The 19402-nt window shown below is 48.5% G+C and overlaps 1 protein-coding gene and 1 long non-coding RNA gene across 2 annotated transcripts in view; one reads left to right on the top strand and one right to left on the bottom strand.

The window, feature by feature from the left end:
- Window positions 1-17499, top strand: part of LOC118880050 — a 152992-nt gene extending 135493 nt beyond the window's left edge. The window contains exon 4 of the long non-coding RNA XR_005016214.1: window positions 17005-17499. This is a non-coding gene — a long non-coding RNA (uncharacterized LOC118880050). The remainder of the gene's footprint in view (window positions 1-17004) is intronic.
- BCL2 (BCL2 apoptosis regulator) overlaps window positions 1-19402 on the bottom strand; it is a 184022-nt gene that overhangs the window by 7108 nt on the left and 157512 nt on the right. The window lies entirely within an intron of this gene.

The raw sequence follows: 19402 nt of genomic DNA on the forward strand, positions 1-19402 counted from the left end.
AATTATCCACCCCAAAGCGCCGATAGCGCTGAGGCTGAGGAGCCCTGCGAAGAAAGGTTTAGAAGAAACTCTGTAATCACAGCCCAAGGAAGACCCAGTGGTCCATCTAGTGTGTCAATAGCTTTGGTCAAATTAGTACAAGATTACTTAGTCTAGACAGATAACTGCTCCCCATAAGTGAGTGAGCTATACCTTCAGATGTACTGGATTAACTTTTACCAGGAGAGGGCGCAAGGGTTTTCTTCTTTCTTAATCTATTGTTAACATTTTCTAAGTTTGAGCCTTAGCAAGCAAGGCAATAGACATAAATGAAATATGTGCTTAGTGCCCTTAGCGCAAAGCTGAGCTAACAATCACGGCTGTTTGTCAAGACACCTCCTACTTTCCCTACATGTAAGTGGCATAAATGGGGCAGAAAGGGGTCAGGATCTATTTAGAGAAACTGCCTCTTGCAAAGTACATCCCAGGATCCCACAGACACAACAGCAAACGTCTAACAAACAGCCCTCCCCTCCGTGCTGTTCTCCCTGAGGGATGGGCAGGCTGGAACCCACAAGAGCCCAGCCAAAGGGCACCCCAAATTCCTCAGAGTACCAGCACAGGGCAGTATGCAATTCGGCTTGATGTTGAGAGGGTCAGTGGTTGGACCCAGCATCCCTTTAGTTATCAATGGAGTTTTCTGTGTTTGTTAGAATATGAAACAGACTAAGGCCTAGGCCATCTGACCTTTCCAGACCAGGAGCCATCCTGGGAAAGTGGAGGAAGCAGCGACAAACTCAGACTGCTTTGTCTGGTGCACAGTACCAGCAGGAGAAGAAACAACCTCTCCAAATACCCCCAACTCTCTAGGGCCAGAATAATTCCCTCTCCCAAGCCCCAGCCCCTCACATTAATAACTATGCTTCTAACGGACCTCATGGCCCATTTCTGATGTGCACTATAAAGTAAAAAAATCATTTCTAAAGTGGAACGAGCTAAAGAAGCATCTCTTAACCCAAAGAATGAGCACAGAGACGATGACGCAGCCCCAGGGATCTGGGAGTTAGCTCTGAACTCGGGGGAGAGGGTCTGGGTGAAATCCCAGCTTTGACATTTTATTGCTTATGACCTTGAACAAATTACCCAACCCTGAGCTTCATTTATTTCACCCATAAAATTGGTTGTTGTGAAGATAAACATAGGTGACTGAGGCCATTTGTAAATGTGGCCCAGAGTGTGAACTAGTGGAAACAGTACCTTGTTCTCTGGTCTGTCCTCTTGCTAACCTGCTACATCCCTCCTAAAACTGCCCTTCCCTCCAGATGGTCTACCGAGCCTGCTAATTTCCAGAAACAATTTACTAGCTCCCTCTAAGGTGTCAGCTTTTGGTTCTGAAGATGCTTGGTGATTTCTATAGAAATTGTGAATTCAAACGTACCCGTCATGTGTTCTGGTGATAACACACGCCAAACTCTACTTCCTCGTAAATTATTAAGTCAGGTTGTAGGGCTGAGGGGCGTTCTTTAAACCCCCGAGATGGAATCTGGCTCCTACGGTTTGCCCATCTGTGATTCTAAAGTGCAGAGCAGACCCTGTTGTTTCAGGACTGAAGATCCTAAAAGCTACTTTCATGGAGAGTCCTCTTCTTGCTTTTTCAAACATCCTGATTAGGGTGATTTCCGAAGTCTGTTTGAACAGTCTGTCATTATTTGTTTAAGTTTGAAAGCTGTTTTAAATAAACACATGCTCATTTTATGTATTAAAAGCAACAAAGAGGGAAAAAGAAAACCTGGGCCGTTGTCATGTGATTCGGACAAAATCCCAGCCTATATATTCAGAAGGCATGGCAGCCCTTGCTCATGTCAGGACTGGCAAGGGCTCTGCCTGACCTCAGGGATGGGCACAGCAAGTCCCCAGGGAAGGGTCCTTTCTCCTGTTGGCCTCTCACATCATAGAGAAGGCAGGCAGTGCCCCAGCTCTGCGTGCTCTTTTGCAGACAGCTTCCCCACAAACTACAAATTCAGAGGCCACAGATGGTCTGAGTCTGAGTTCCACCCAGGGCTGGCATCAGTGGGGCAGGGCGGCCAACATCCCAACCCCGGACCCCGGCTGCAGGGTTGGAAGTAAGCCAGGGAGATGTGGGCGGGACAGACGGATGGGAACAGACCAGACTCAAGACTCCTAAGCCAGGGAAAGTTGGGGGGAGGTGGTAAAAGTATCATCCCTCCTGCATTGGGACCACTCTCACCCCCTTCTCCCTCTTCCTCCCTCCCTCCCTTCCTTCCTTTCCCCTCTTCCTCTATTTCTCTCTCTCTCCTCCCCCCCTCCCCGACACAGACATACACATACAGGTCCCTCAAGGCAGCCCACCCTCCAAAATTTTCCTTTCCCCTTCAGAATCCTTCAAAAAGTTTCGTTTAAACCTGATTCCAAATAAAACGAGATTTAAAAACGAATCAGATTGGTAGAAACTGAAAAAGAATACTGAGTTCTGCTGAAAAGGATGGGGTAGGGATGGGGGTGGGAGCCCCAGATACTCTTACACAACTGATAGACTCCCAGGTAGAGGTAAATGGAGAGACCTTTCATATTTGGCAATGCGTAGCAAAAGCTTTAAAAATATTGTCGTTTTGTTAGTAATTCTACTTCTAGTTCTTTATCTTGAAAAAATTAATAAAACCCGAAAACAACAAAAATATATGAAAATATGATAATGGAATATGGGACCGTCACTAAAAACTATACCCTGTATTTATTGGCAAGGAGAGATGTTCCCAACATGACACTGAGTGAAACAGGTAACAATGAAACCAGCGTCTGTAAGTCCAGGCCCCTGACTCCATGCTGGCTCTCACTGCTCCTTGCACCGTGGCGAAACTTAATGTGGTCTTGGTTGGCTGCAGACAAATCAGAACTTCAGCTACGTTCCACAGTCTTTGAGCTGACTTGTGTGGATACATTACATCATCATGGGAGACCCTAAGGGGGGGAAGTCATCCTGCCCTCAAAGAGCTTCCAATCCAGAGAGGGGATGCCTCTGTGTGCACATTGAACTAAACTAAATCGAGGCGTGTGCCATTTTCTACCCTGCACAGAGCGGAAGGTCCTGTCGGCAGAATAAAAAGAAAATCAGATGGCGCTAACAGGAAACTGAACACTGCTATCAAACGCCTTTCATATTTTCTATCTGTCATGGCTTTATCATTTTGTCTCCATGGGGATCGCCTCCCTCATGACAACCTGAGGGCAAGGGTTAGAAGATAGAAAAGACGATGGACTTCCCTGGTGGTGCAGTGGTTAAGAATCCGCCTGCCAATGCAGGGGACACGGGTTCGAGCCCTGGTCCGGGAAGATCCCACATGCCGCGGAGCAACTAAGCCCGTGAGCCACAACTACTGAGCCTGCGAGCCACAACTACTGAAGCCCGTGCACCTAGAGCCCGTGCACCGCAACAAGAGAAGCCACCGCAATGAGAATCCCACGCACCGCAACGAAGAGTAGCCCCCGCTCGCCGCAACTAGAGAAAGCCCACGCACAGCAACGAAGACCCAACGCAGCCGAAAATAAGTAAATAAAATAAATTTATAAAAAAGAAAGAAAATGGAAAAGGCGAACCATAGTAACTCAAAACTGAGCGGGCAGTTACCTCCAAGTAAGTTCAGATCTCCTGCACTGGTGTGGTAACACCTAGTAATGATAACGCCCTTTATATAAATGAGGCAAATGAAATGTAGACTGGGAAAGTAAATTACTCACAGTGTGTGCTGATAAGCTGCTATGAGGCGGAGGAGGACGAGAGGCTGCGTTCGCATCCCCGGCCTCCTGTGCTCAGTGGCTGAGGACCCTGGCAGGCACTGGGCTCTGTCTCCCTGCGCCCTCCCTGCCTCCCTCACCCTGCTCCTCCCATCCAACCTTGACCCCATCCTGCCCCCCAGTCACCTCTGGCCTTCCAAGCGTTGCTGAAGAAAGTCGTCTGGCCAGGCAGATGGGGGCTGCTCTAAATTCATGGTCTCCAGACTCAGTGAGTTCTAGAAAGCACGGAGCACTCCCTTACCCTGGGTCAGAGCTTGGCTCTGCTGCTTTCTATGACTATTCCAAACTGCCACCACTGTTCTCATGTGTCCCCTCACTGTTTAACAGCTGATGTCACCTCTTTCTTCTCTGAGAAAGTCGGGCCATTGGGTGAGAATCACCCCAGTTTCCTATCTGGGAGCACCGACTAACTCACATCCCTATCTGTCCTCCCCTGTTCTTTACACCCCACTCCCTTATTCCACTGTCTCCTGTTGCTTCTGGAACCTTCCTCCGTCAATTGCCCCAGCTCCCAACTATGATGTCAACCTCATCCACCTTCTGTCTCTTATTTCCTTGGCATATAAACATTCAGATTTCCTCAAAATGTCCACGCAGATGCTGGGTTCCACCCTAAACATTACCTTTTCTCTTCTTTCCCCCCAAGACAAACTGCTAACCTACTCTCATCAGCTGCTTTTCCACCACATTTTAATCCACTCAGCCTGGCCACTTCCTCCACTGCGCTTTTCCTTTCTTTTTTTTTTAAAGAGAGAAACTTTTTTTTTTAAATTAATTAATTAATTGATTTTTTTTTTAGCTGCGTTGGGTCTTTGTTGCTGCGCGTGACCTTTCTCTAGCTGCGGCGAGCGGGGGCTACTCTTCATTGCAGTGCGCAGGCTCCTCATTGTGGTGGCTTCTCTTGTTGCAGAGCACCGGCTCTAGGTGCGTGGGCTTCAGTAGTTGTGGCACCTGGGCTCAGTAGTTGTGGCTCGCGGGCTCTAGAGCATAGGCTCAGTAACTGTGGCGCACGGGCTTAGTTGCTCTGCGGCATGTGGGATCTTCCCGGACCAGGGCTTGAACCTTTGTCCCCTGCATTGGCAGGCAATTCTTAACCACTGCGCCACCAGGGAAGTCCTCCACTGCGCTTCTGAAACCACTCTCCCGAGAATACCAATACCCTCCATGTGGCTAAATCCACTGAATACTTTTCAGATCATACCTGACTGAGCATTTTGACACACTGGATGCTGAGATCACTGTAAATCTTTGCCTCCTGGAGAATTCTTCTCCATCTCTTCATGGGCACCTCCTCTTCTGTCTGCCCTGATGGGTACTTGATCCTCCCTGAGCAGCCTGGACTGTCTTCTCTCTCTTCAGCTAATCTTCACTCTCATGGTCTTAAACAACCCCCCCCCCCCACCCCCGATGATGTTTCTGAAACCTTTATATCCAGCCCCACTTGCTCCTCTGACAGCCAGATTCCTATTCCAATCGTCTTCTTAGATGACCCACCAGAAGTTACAATACAGCCTGTCCAGACTGGAGTCATCAAAGCCCCTCCAGCAAGCCGGCCTCTCTTCCCACCTTTACAGTGTCCACGCTGTCAAGTAAACCCACACCCTGAGAGTCTCCTAGATAGATGTTTCCTCTTCTCTCCCATCCATTCATTCACAGGTAAATCCCACAGTCTTAGGTTGGGTTCCCCCAGAAGCAGACCCTAAGAAAAAGACTGGAGTGTAAGCAGTTTATGTGGGAGGTGATCCCAGGAAACACTAGCAGGAGAGTGGGGAAGTGAGACAGAAAAGGGAAAGTGGCCATGAGTTACCTTGTCAAGCAAGTTACTGCTGCTGGCAACTGGAACTGAATCCTGCTGGGAAATCTGGGGGTCAGCGCAGAACACACACCTTTCGTTATTCCAGTAAGCGGCTAGGGAGCTGGGGTATTTATACACCACCTCCTTCCATTCATTGGCTGAGGGTTGCTCCTATGGAGGTATCAATATCCCAGCACTTCTGGCCAGTCAGGTGCACAGGTAAAGTGGGTTCTAGAGGCCAGAGAAAGCCCTTGGGGCAAGAGATCCAGATGCTGTATCTCCTGTAGTTGGAGGTCAAGCTAGAGAGCTCTGAAGTGGTAAGGGCAAAGGGATTCCACAGGACAGTATATGTACCACTGATTTCACCACCTAACTATTTCTCTCCCCAGGATTACTGCTAGGATTTCCCATCTGATCTCTCTGCCTTTAGTCTAATGCCCTACCCTTCAATCTCCTCTCGCTACTGCAGGCAGAGTGATCTATTCAGAATCAAATCTGTCACTTCCATGCTTAACTCCAAATTCTTTAACATGACATCCAAGGCTCCCGATGCTCTGCCCCAACCTAGTTTCCTGCTCAGCTCTGTCACGTGTAAGTTCATTTTAGTTCATTCAGGAATTCAGTGCAATCGTGTTTTGCAGGCAACTTTCTCCAAGCCCCTGGGTTGAGCTGAATAATCCTCAGCTAGTCCCTGTTTACATGTCTGTCTTCCCCCATTCAATAATTAGCACCTGGAGGTGCAGGGACCATGTTTTATTTATCTTTGGATCCCTGGAGCATGTGTCTGTCACATATTCGGCACTCAGCAAATGTCTGTGGAACTGAAATACACTGATTTCTTTTACTAGAGAACAGGTTTTCCAAATGTATCTTAAGAGACGATATTTTTTAAAAGGAGCATGTTCAAAGGACAAATACATGATGGGCTTAAACAAAAGCCGCTGCCTTTTTTTGCAGCAGCAGCCTCTAGTGTCTTCCTGTGAGGAAGTGATGTTCAGATGGTTCATAATGGTCAGCGTTGGATCTCACTGGTCAGTGTCTGTGCCATATCGGTCGCTAACTATTTTGAATATCATCCCACATGTATGCCCTGTGAGTCTCCAAGGGGGGGATAAGCTGTCGGGCATTTTCCAAACTCACTGGACCACTTACCCCTCTGTCAGGGAGATTCCAGCTACGTTATGAAGACTGAAAATGCTGCCTAGAGATGAAAAAAAATAATCCTGGGCACGACAAGAGAGGCAGCATTGGTGCCCGTTGTACAAGACAGGGGAGATGATCAGCGGCCCCAAGTTGATCCTGGACCTTCATGGGAACATAAAGACCGCCGGTAGTGGGGCTTCCCTGGTAGCACAGTGGTTGAGAGTCTGCCTGCTAATTCAGGGGACACGGGTTTGAGCCCTGGTCTGGGAGGATCCCACATGCCGCGGAGCAACTAAGCCCGTGAGCCACAACTACTGAGCCTGCGCGTCTGGAGCCTGTGCTCCGCAACAAGAGAGGCCGCGATGGTGAGAGGCCCGCGCACCGCGATGAAGAGTGGCCCCCGCTCGCCGCAACTAGAGAAAGCCCTCGCACAGAAACGAAGACCCAACACAGCCAAAAATAAATAAATAAATAAATAAAATTTAAAAAAATAAAGACCACCGGTGGTCACTAGTCTTGGATTCTACTAAGGAGTCTGAGACTCATTCCCAGTAAACACGATCTATGGTTTTCCAACGCCCAGAGCCAACTGACATATAAGCCCCAGGAGAGAGGGGGGCACACACAGCAGAGAGGAGGGCTCTCCCTAAAGCCCGGAGGCGGTGGTGCGCCGACGCCCACTGTGGCTGAGATCAAAAGGGGAAGCAGGCGGCCAGGCCGCTGGGAGCGGTGGCCAGCACAGCACACGCGAGGAAGTGAGGACTGTTTCTACCTGAATAAAGCAGCTGGTAAGGAAGTGACTCCATTTCCCCCTTATCATTGGCCCGGCAGGGTTTCCTCTGCAGCCACTTGGTGCTGAATGAGTCTGGAGGGTTCCCTCTGGAGAACAGAGCTGCTTTGGGCGGTTGCAAACTTCTGTCCCCTGGGGCTCTTCCTCCCTCCTCCCCATCCCCTTTACTCCCAAAATATTGATTCCGGGTTTGGGGGAAAAGGAAGGAGAAAAAAACCCCCAACAACCCCAGAGCATATAACTGAAGGACGCGCAGCTGCCTGGCCTGCAGATCAAGGTGCCCAGTGAACGTGAGAAGCAGGGTGATGCTTCCACGAGGCCTGCAGGGGCCGCCCCCTGAGCCCCCTCCAGTGAACGGGGCTTGATCTTGGAGGGACTCTGGCCCAGTGGGAAGCGCTAGTTGAATCATAGGCCAAGGACATAAAATGAAACCTAATCCAAGTGTCATCTGGATGTAACCAGAAACCTGCTAGAGAAATGGCAGGAGATGAAAAACCCAAACAAAACAAAAAAACACAACTTGCCTGCCTACCACAGCGGGTCCAGGGAAGTTTGGGTGTATTTTGTGATGCAAATTGAGCTGAGGATGCAAATCAGGCAGGGGCCCTCGGGAGCGAGGGAGGGCAGAAAAATGAGAACCCCAAGGGTGCCTTCCCTTCTAGAGCAGGGCACACTTTGAAACTAATCTGCAAAGGCGTCTGTTGCTCTGGGGACCCTGCAGCCACAGGGCCAGGTCAAAGGCCGCTGGCCCTGTCCACCTGCTGAAGGAGTCTCGGGAGGCTCTGCTAGTCTAATCGCCCTGGGGCTGGGGCACACTGCTATCTGGAGAGAAGTACAGTGGCAGATTCCTGGCTGCACTAGCCATGCAAATACTGCAGGGAGTGGGGACTTGGCCACCTGTGGGCTTAGGTCCCTCCTGCCAGGAGGCGAGACCAGTCCAGAGCTTCAAAAGATGTCTGTGGAATTGGGAAAAGTAATGCATCTATAGCAAAATGTGCTAAAACTATGTTAAATGATTGGGTCATTTGGTTCATCAGGTTCGGATAATAAACCAAAACGAGAATAAAGCCGTATCTATACGAGACCTCGAAATCTCATCTTTGACTTGCTGATGCATTCGGGAACCAAACATTTTTTTATAAGGTGCTGAGGAGTCTTAAATCTAAATAAGACACAGGCCTGCCTTGTAAGAATTGCTCCTTGATATTCTCACGCATTCACAGCAGCTTTGGTGAGCTTGAGAGTTCTCTAAACACGTTCAAAGCACTTTGTGTGTGTAGGTGCGTATACCCTGCAGCGCTCTGGGGAGGAGGGGGGAGACCAAGTCTGCTGTCCTCGTTTGAAGGGTGCCTTCCACAGGACCTCACAGGCACAGAGGCCACAGGAAACCGCCTTGCAGTGTTTTGGCTTTAAAACAAAGTTACTTCATTTTTCTTCCTGACCTTCCTCATTCCACTACCTTCTTTTGGCTAGAGTGCCCTGCCTTTTCTGGCGCTTGACCTCTTCTTGCTTTGGGCTTATGCTATTTTCACTGTTTGGGGGGAAGTATTATCTTATGATATTTTGTTAGGACGAAAGTACATTGAGCAAAAAAGTTGTAATTATTACAACTCAACAATAAAAAGACAAGTAGCCTAATTAAAGAATGGGCAAAGATTTGAATAGATATTTCACCAAAGAAGATATACAAATGGCCAATAAGCTCAAGAAAAGACATTCATCCATCATTAGGGAAATGCAAATGAAAACCACAATGAGATATCACTTCACACCCACTAGCATGGCTTTAAAGTAAAAAGTGGACAATGGCCAGCGTTGACGAGGAGGAAGAGAAACTGGAGACTGTGCACGTTGCTGGTGGGAATAGAAAATGGTGCAGCCTCTGTGGAAAACGGTGGTGGTTCCTCAAAGGGTTGACCAGTTAGCCCATGACTCAGCAATTCTACTCCTAGATATATGCCCAAGGTAACTGAAAATATATGTTCACACAAACATATATGTTCACATTTGTACACAAATATTCACATCGGCATTATTCATAATAGCCCAAAGTGGAAATGACCCAAATGTCTATCAGCTAATGAACAAATAAACAAAGGGTGGTACCATCCATACCATGGAATACTATTCAGCCATAGAAAGGAATGAAGCATTGATACAAGCTACAACATGGGTGAACCTTGAAAACATTACGCTGAGTGAAAGAAACCAGGCATAAATGGTCACATATTGTAATGATGCCATTTCTATGAAATGTCCAAAATAGACAAATCCATAGTGACAGGAGTAGATTCGTGGTTGCCTGGGGCTGGGGAGAGAGAAGACTGGAGAGTGACTGCTAACGTGTACAGGACTTTTTTATTCCAGAGTGATAAAAAAGTTCTGGAATTAGGGAACAGTGATGATTGTACAACCGTATGAATAGAAAAACCGAAAACCAGTAAGTCAACCACTTTGAACTCAATTTTAAGGTACCTCAACTATTCTTAAAAAATTATATTTTTTACAACTACATGAAGAAGGGCACTAAACTATTTTTATGCCACGCGGAATTGGACAGAAGGGTTCGCTTGTTCTGTAACCCTTGCTCACAGGTGTGGCCCCCTTGCCAGTGTCCAGGCCTACCTGTATGTGAGCATGAATTCATCCCTGTGCGCTTGGCGGCAGGTTAGCACCTGCGCTCCCCGGAGGTCACTGTCTGGGCTGTGCCTGCCACGTGGTCTGTGAACGCAGGGCATGGCCAAGGTGCCTACCCCTCTCCCCCTCTCCCTGCCGCTGCGAGAGTTAATTCATACACCAAAAATGGGAACTGAAAGCAGATGCTTGCTGAGTTCTGCAGCTTGGCCTAAATGCTGTCATCAGGACACTGCTGCTGGGGGACAGGGGGTGAAAGAGGGTCCTTCATTTATTAATCGTGGAGGACCAGAGTCGAGGGCCGAATGTCTGATCCTCACTTGTTTAAATCAGCAAGTGTTGACTGAGGATGGTGGTGGCGCAGAGTACAAAGAACCCGCATTTCCTAATAGGAACTTGCTGAAAGTGGCCTCAGACCTGAAGGGGGTGTGTCAGAGTGAAAAGAGCAAAGCAGAGTGAGTTGGGAGGGTGCCATCCTGAGCAGGGCTCCGCCAGCCTCCAGCCGTGCCTGCTCTGACGCTTGCTTTCAGGACCGGTTAAGAAATCAGCACGGGCATCTTTTCTGGAAGCTCCACACCACACTGGCCGTTGCCTTGATGACAGACTTAGACATCTGTCCAGGACCCCATCTGCCCCCAGCCCACCCCCCGCGATGCTGCTGGTCCTGGTGTTCTCAGTCTGCAGCAAGTGAGTCGCCAGCTCTGCTTAAACCTCCCAGGACGCTAGCTTGCATCCTGCTGAAAAGCACCTCGGGATATAATAAGCCGCACCCTTGTTCCCAGCTCCCCAGCTCTGCAGCCCCGTTGAGTCACTGTGTGATGGTGAGAATGACAAGGGGATCCCCAAGCAGCCCATGAGAGAAGCCTCTCCCGCACACCACGGATCCGTCCACCTCTCAGTAAGAGAACAGCAAGCCTGCCCTCCACGCCTGGGGACAGGGGTGGGCATGGCGGTGAGCTTGCTCCGTCGGCTCCATATGGGTGTGCTACGAAAAATCTGCTTTCACTTTGTAGTTTATGATTGAGTTCAGTTCACCTGGAAAGACTCAGTGGGAATAAAAACAGACGCATTTCAAGGTGCACGGCCTGGCTCTTTGACAGCCCTCTTCCTTCCGCATCAGACAGTCTTCCTGCGTCCAGGGAGGACAGCAGACCTCCCCATCACAAGGAAAACGCAAGGTCTCCGTTCACGGCAGCAGCTGTTATTGCTGAGATGTACAAACCCGGGCAAGGTCAGCACTGTGGTTCTGGTTTCAGGCTCATTAACAGGGATCCAGATATGCTGGTGCAGCCACTCGTCTAAATAGATGCTCACGGTGAAGGACATCTGACAGTGTGTGCTCTCTGTTGCCAGAACGATTCAGGGCCTTATATACAAACAGAGAGAGAGGGACACTTATAGGGAGAGACAGAGAGGAGAGACAAACAGAGAAAGAGAAGAGAGAGACAGAAACAGAGAAAGAGGGAGACAGAGACAGACACACAGAGACAGAGCGAGAAGGAGACTGACATATACACAGAGAGACAGAGAAAGACAGAGACAGAGATAGAGACACACACAGAGATAGTCACAGAGACCGCAAGACAGAGACAGAGTTACAGAGAGAGGGAGATGGAGACAGAGAGACAGAGACAGACACAGAGAGACTCACAGGGAGAGACAGAGAGAGACAGAGATCCTGAAAGCAACCCTGGATCTTCCCTCAGCACAGCCTCCAGGGGACTGCTGACTCCACACAAGGACGCCCCTCGCAGTGAAGCAAGCCTGCTGTGGAAACCAGCAAGGTAGCAACGTGACGTGTGCGCCGTGAACAGGCCTGCAGTGTCGTTGCCAGTGGGCACTGAGAGGGGGAGGCCACGCCCCTGGGGCTCCACTTCCCAGGCCACTGGCACTCCCGTCACGTGCTCAGACACACGTGCAGCTTGCCGCGCGGAGCCCATGGGACCCACCCGCAGAGGCGCTTGGGCATCTGCTGGCTGGACCTAGGATGGGCTCCTCCTTGGCGAGGGGCCAGCCCAGGACCCCCAGGTGGCCCCGGCAGGTCGGCGGCCAGTGCCCCGTTCACGTGCCAGGCCTCACAGCTCCTCCTGTCACTGATGCCTTGGAGCGGGGCAGCTGCAGCCGATCTCCACGACGCAGGCATGCAGCCGGCACCTGCTCCGTGCCCAGCACTGCGCTCGGCGCCCAGGGAGAACGCGGGGGACCGCGGCGTCTGTATGACAATGCATTCCTCCAACCCAATTCCTCCAACCTCAAATCAAGGACTCAGCAAACACTCTCCCATTGGGATGACTCAGAGATGGCAGTGTCCCACTGGAAACACTGCTCACCCTTGAGGTCATAAGGAGAAGTTCAAGTTTGGGCTGGCGAAGCCTTCAGGTGGGACTTTAGTTCTAACAAATTGTTATTTCCACCGAGGGAACCCCTTGGCCAAGTGCATGAACCTTGGATCCACGTGCAACATGCTTTTCACCATAAATTCGGCACACACTCACTCACTTTGGAAGGCTCTTGGTGGCACCACATGGGGCTTTTTCACGAGTACGGCCCTGGTTCCTCTCACTTTGATCTCTCCTTCAGACACATCTGAAGCAAGCAATCCATCCACAGTCAAACCACTTATCCAAGTACTTCTTTAGTGTCTACTTCCGGGATGAGGAGCGAGAACTAACTGTGTGCCCACCCCCATGAGGCGGCTCTCGTAAACGATATTACACAGAAGAGACTGGGGTCAGAGAGGTTACACGACTTGCCCAAGGTCACACAGCTGCAGTTTGAACTGTGCAACTCCTGGTTATGAGCTTTTTCAACTCACTTTGCTTCTCCTGTTGGAGACAGAAAAGAAGTAGGAGATCCAGGCTTTGAGGAGACAAGCAGTAAGTCAGACAGGTTAAACAGAAAGTCCTGAAGGGTGACAGGGAAGGCTCGATAAACCCGTCAACAGTCTTTAAGGTGGGCTGGAGGGGACAAAGTTAGACAGGAGCCCAGCCTGAAGGACTTGCATAAGGGGAGGAAAGAGGTGCTGGTGTTTCAGGGCGAGGGATTCAGGTCGGGGTCGGGGCCACACCGTGGCGGGTAGGCTTGTGTGTGCAGGTGCGGCCGAGAGGAGGGAAGAAGCCCCCGTGGTCAGGGAGCACACGCAGGTCCCGAGCCCCCCACCAGCCCAGCTGCTCTGCAGTCCGGATCCCCCAGGAGCGTGTGCGGCTTTCTGGAATCCCTCACTGTGTGGTTTGGCCCTGTGGCTGCTCCTGCACATGTCACCTCAAGAGTATTTAAAAATGACATGTAGACAGAGACGTGAACCCCAAAGGAGAAACTCCTTCCACAGTGTTCGGGAAAAGCCCTCCTACGTATGGGGCTGCTTCGCCGGGACATCTGGAAGGTGAAGGAGAATGTTTCCTTGCGTCACAAAAACAAATCCAGCTAGAAGCCTATTTAGGATGTTAAGATAGGAGACTCCAGAGCCTCCATGGTGGGGAGTGTATTTCGACCCTTCCAAGGGCTCTGCTCAAGGGTTCCTGCCGAATCAAAGTGTCCCCAGCAGCGCCCCCCTGACCCCGGTCTCGGGCGGAGAGAGAGGCAAGGAGAGCCAGCCGTGAGGTCCAGACCCAGCCCGAGAGCGCCTGTGTGATCCAGGCATCACCCACTCCATCTCATGACCGCTAACAGTTTTCTCTGCTGACTTCAACTTGGACATTGTTCAGAACTCAACAAAGCCAGAGGCCTTTAAATCCCTAGGAACCTCCCCACAGAGCTTTTTACAAAACCCACCTGCTCGCTGGGTATTTAATCCTTTCATGTTCGGTTTGTTTCTGGAAAGCTGGAAGTTTGCGAGGTGAGTTTGTGATCGCCACAGTCAGGCCAAACTTAGTCAGATGGGCTTTTTTTTGTTTTTAAAAACGTTTCAGGAGTTGCAGCTGAGAGAGTGTATGTTCAGGGCAAGGCCTCTAACACACCAAGCTAAAGATGGGCAAGTGGAGGAAGAGTTGCTTGTATACGCGGTGGCTCTGAGCTCAGCCCCCCTGAGCACACAGGACCTGACTTCCCACCAGCGGGGCGCGAGGGACGGGCGCTAGAGACGCTGGGCCTGAGCTCGTCCTCGGAGCCTCACCGCCTGGCTGCCTGACTCCACCGACCCAGGCAGGACACCCCCCCCTTCCGTCCCAGAGCCCTTTCCCCCACAGTCCCCTTTCTGTTTTTCTTCTTTGCCTTGGTCTTTTGTGTGGCTTTGCTGTTCTCTCCTTGTCTTGCGTTTTATCGGCTGAGGTTCGTTTCTTAGTTCCAATGCTTTGGTTCCTGGTCTCCCTTTGTCTGCCCTTCTCTGGGACACGCCTGCTCCGAGTTTCCTGGGAGACGGTGAGTCCCCACCCTCTCGGATGTGTAGAGGGCTGCACGTGGGCTATTTGGTGAGGTCTCTGCAGCCACGGGAAGGGCTGCATGGGGACCTCCCATGGAGTGACCTGGTGGAACGACCCTGGTCGTGGGCACCAATGGGCCTGAAGCTTGCAGGAGATGGTGCAGGGTCAGGCGAGGCATCTCTGTTGCCCTCCGACCGTGGCAGCTGGATAGGAGGCCGGGCCTGAGATCCTGGCTGGAATCTGTTAACCCCTGCAGGGTTAAATGCCTGGGGTAGTGGTGGGGCAACTGGAGAGGGATTTGAGTAGGATAAACGGGCAGAATGAAAAACATCTAATTGCATATTTTCTTTGTGAGTTTTCACTTCTGTCGAATTCTTGGAATTCTTGTCTTACAGTTTTACCTGCTTTTCATTTCCGTTTGAACCTGAAACATCACTTAAATGTCTTTTGAGGTAATCCTCACCAATTAAAACAACCCCCAAAACTGGCAAAAAAAAATATTAAGGTTATTCCATTCACACTTGGAGGGTTTTTCAAGGATATCTGACCCCCGGGCATAAGTTCATGGTTGATGACTTAACAGATTTGATTAGGTAAGTTTTACTACTTGTTACATCAGTTGGAAAAGGTCATTTTATTAAGGGTCATTTTATTTTATTATTATTATTTTTTAAACTTATTTATTTATTTATTTATTTTTGGCTGCCTTGGGTCTTTGGTGCTGTGCACGGGCTTTCCTCTAGTTGCGGCGAGCGGGGGCTACTCTTCGTTGCAGTGAGCGGCCTTCTCATTGGGTGGCTTCTCTTGTTGTGGAGCACAGGCTCTAGGCGCGCGGGCTTCAGTAGTTGTGGCTCGTGGGCTCTAGAGTGCAGGCTCAGTAGTTGTGGCGCACGGGCTTAGCTGCTCCGTGGCCTGTGGGATCTTCCCGGAGCGGGGCTCGAACCCGTGTCCCCTGCATTGGCAGGCGGATTCCTAACCACTGCGCCACCAGGGAAGCCCTTAAGGGTCATTTTAAATGTTAAAAATTACAATGTCACTGCCATCATGTCTACAATACCTTTTATACAAACTTCCAGATGTAACATAAGTCCTGGGATGTAACGTACAGCATGGTGACTGTAGTTAATAATACTGTATAGTATATTTGAAAGTCGCTAAAAGAGTAGATCTTAAAAGTTCTCATCACTAGAAAAAAGTTATAACTATGTGTGGTGATGGATGAATTGTTAATAGACATCGTGGTGATCATGTTGCAATATATACGTATTCATTTTGCAATATATACATAATCACTGCTGTACACCTGCAATGAGTATAATGTTTTACATGAATCATGTCAGTTAAAAAATATATAATTTCACTGCCATCAAGTCCACAAGGCTTTTGGTAAGAAAGTAGGAAATTCCAAGTTCTAATGTTGGACAAGGGAGCACACCCTTTCCAAGACAAGAGTCTGAGCGAAGCTGTGCCTTGGCTCAGAAGCCCATCACACCATCCTTGTTGTCATGACAACCCACACAGTGGGCAAGCTATGGGGTCTGAGTGTCAGCTACCCCAGGCTCAGGCCCTCCTCCTTGCCACCAAGGGAGTCACCTCTCCAGGTTTCAAGGGCCTCATTTGTGACAGGAAGAGAAAGCCCCCACCTGTCTTCTGAAGGCCCTTTTGGGTCCTAAAGTTCGTTAACTTGTAGATTCGGGGACTCCGTTTTGTGTTTGTGCATCAAAAGCAGGGAGGAAAGGGGTTACATAATTGGGAGACTGGGAGAAACAGTCCACTAGGGCCTTTTTGGTTCTTATTACAAGTCCCAGAGTTGCCATTCCATCTATTCTGGGGGCAATGGAGGCCTGAATCCTACAGCTGGTCACAGTGGAAGAAACCGGAAGCCACAGCCCTAACAGGGAAGCTAGGAATGTGCCTGCTATTCTAGGCATCAACAGAAACAAGCACCCAGACCTTCAAGGCACCAGAAATGAGACTCCCGGGCAGGGTTCCTAAAGTTCCCACTATCCATTCCTGCTTAGGACTCCGTGCAACAGCGATTTAGGACTACAGTTCAAATAGAATGAAAGCCGTATTTCAATAACGCGAAGATGATTTTGTGAAAAACTAACAGACACCTTCCCTGGATGTATCCTGCTTATCACTCATAAATAACATTCATTAGTGGTAACTTTCAATGATATGTTAATACATCAACCAAAGGAATCATACGGGCTTTTTTCATCCCTCTTCCGTGGATTATAGATCCCTATGGTACTCAAGGTTACCATGTTATTCCTTTGTGGCCCCTCCAGCACTTCTTGGATCTCCCAGAGCATCCCTTGAACTGAAATTCTCCTCCTTAAGTCTTTCCCAGAATGTCTTCCCACCCTCCACCCCCGAACCAAGAAGTTACAGAGCAAATGCCTTCAAGTCATTTTTGGGTTATCAGGCTGTAGAAAATTTCTCAATCCAGAAGATTGTTGAACTGCTTTTTTTTTTTTTCATTTCAGATAACTCAAAACTGGTTTGGTTCCATGACATCAACCTTGGCATGTATGAAGAATAAGGGAATGAAGGCTTTGTCTTACTTGGAACCAAAAGAGAGGAATCTCCACTTTCTCTGTCTTTTCCATTTTTATTAAGACAGTATTTTTTCCTTTTAGTCGGATGATGTATACTTTTAACATTACAGGGGAAAAGTGTCAGTGATATGCAAGTCATAATAAAAGAAAATCAAAAGAAATGCAATTATAAGGGACAGGGAACTTCATCATTTTTAGTATGAAATGCCCAAAGGAAAATCTAATTTTAAAAATTACCAGCACCATATAAAGGAGAAGAGAATATACAGAAAAGATTTGTTATTTTAAAAATTAACTTAATCCTTAATCTTTCTGGCTCTTGGCCTTTTCTCTTTATTTTTAAAGGCCAAAAATTATCATTTGGCGCTGGATAAGGAGTAAACCTCACACCATTGCAATGTGATTCTAGGAAGTGGCAATGGAATCCTCCTGGTCTCTGGTTTGCTGGCTGAAACACAGTAGGACATAAAAAGTGTTATTAAATAAAGAGCAAATGTATATTGAGGATGAAACCATAACTGTCTCTTTCCCATTAATATAACGGTACCTATTAAAAATGGAAACGAGGGCTTTCCTGGTGGCGCAGTGGTTAAGAATCCGCCTGCCAATGCAGGGGACACGGGTTCGAGCCCTGGTCCGGGGGGATCCCACATGGCGCGGAGCGACTGAGCCCGTGTGCTGCAACTACTGAGCCTGCGCTCTAGAGCCCGCGAGCCACAACTACTGAAGCCCACGTGCCACAACTGCTGAAGCCCACGCGCCTAGAGCCCGTGCTCTGCAAGGAGAAGCCACCGCAATGGGAAGCCCATGCACCACAACAAAGAGTAGCCTCCTGCTCGCCGCAACTGGAGAAAGCCCGTGCGCAGCAACGAAGACCCAACTCAGCCAAAAATAAATAAAATAAAATAAATAAATTTATTTAAAAAAAAAATGGAAACGAATATTCACGGGGCACACTGCAGTTGATAAAATTCTTCCATATCTATCAACTGGTTTGATCCTCCCAACAAGCCATAGATAAGTCATGACTCTTGTCACCCTCACTTTACAGATGACCCCAAGAATAGGTAACTTTTCCAAGGACACATAGTTAACTGATGGTGGAATCAGGACTCAGACCCAGAATCCTGACAGAAAGCATCTTGCCCTTCCACTCTCTCACACGGCCTCCCTGAACGAAGTTATGACTCCCAGCTAAACGTGCTTGCAAAGAGCCAAGATGTCATAAGTTGAATACAGCCATGACTTGCTTATTTATAACAGCTCTGTCTCTTCAAAAAAGTAAAAATTATGAGGAAAAAAAATGAAGCTCATTTATAACATAAATGTTGGCTGACATTAGGGGCCTTTGACTTGTTTCTAAGTTGCTTCTCTAACCCAGCGAGATTTAATTCACCCCCCTCAACCCATATTAAGAGAAATTGGAATCATTCATATCTTCAGAGGGAGAGTCCAAATAATATTGCAATAACACAGCCTTCCTTTAAAAGACTTTTCTTGATGGAGTCTCTGATTTTTCCTTTCAGGCATGAAAAATAATACTGTTATTATAGTGGCCTGGCCGAGGGTTAGCAGTGAGGAAGGAAGGAGATGGCACACAAAATATTGATTTCTAACCCTTTATCTAATTACTGGTTGGAATCAAATTCAGTGTTTAACGCTATGGCTCTCTACAGTAAGGGTTCTCTTGACATAAGTCTTTTAGATTTGAGGAAATAAAAGTTTCCTTTGTCCAGATGTGATTTTTCCCCACTTTGCTTGAGTCAGCCTGAAAATGGAAGACATGGAGATCTGGAAGAAAGATTCCTAAGGGTTCTCTCCTTTTCAAGAGTGGATTCCACAGAAAGCCGTCTGCTCTCACCTTCTAGCAATAGTGGTGGTCTAGGAGGGCCCAAAGAAAAACAGAAAAGTCACTTTTCTGTCCATTGCACATTGTAATGATTTTTCTTCTTTTATTGCTATGTATATCTACTCTTTTTTTTTCTTCCTTTATCCCTCTTAATTTGCTATCCTCCCACTTTCTCTTAGCGTTTGTCTTTGCTCCCATCTATCTTCTCTCAAGGCATAGTCTCCCTATGCTGTGAAACTATCATTACCAAGCCTTTCCTGAACTCCCAGAGCCTCGCACAAATTCTAGAACCAGACTCTGCTCAGCCTTCTAGTGAGCTGTTTTAGGCTAATACACCAACAGTCTCCATGTAGGGATAAAGAGGTAGATTTAGATGGGGAGTCCTAAAAACGCTGAAGCTTAGTGAACAACGTTTTGGAGAACTTCTGGCAGTAAACGTTCTAGGAATGTTGGAATCTGGCATAACATTTACTGCTT

The sequence above is a fragment of the Balaenoptera musculus genome, chromosome 14 (genome assembly GCF_009873245.2).
Source record: "Balaenoptera musculus isolate JJ_BM4_2016_0621 chromosome 14, mBalMus1.pri.v3, whole genome shotgun sequence".
NCBI lineage: Eukaryota > Metazoa > Chordata > Mammalia > Artiodactyla > Balaenopteridae > Balaenoptera > Balaenoptera musculus.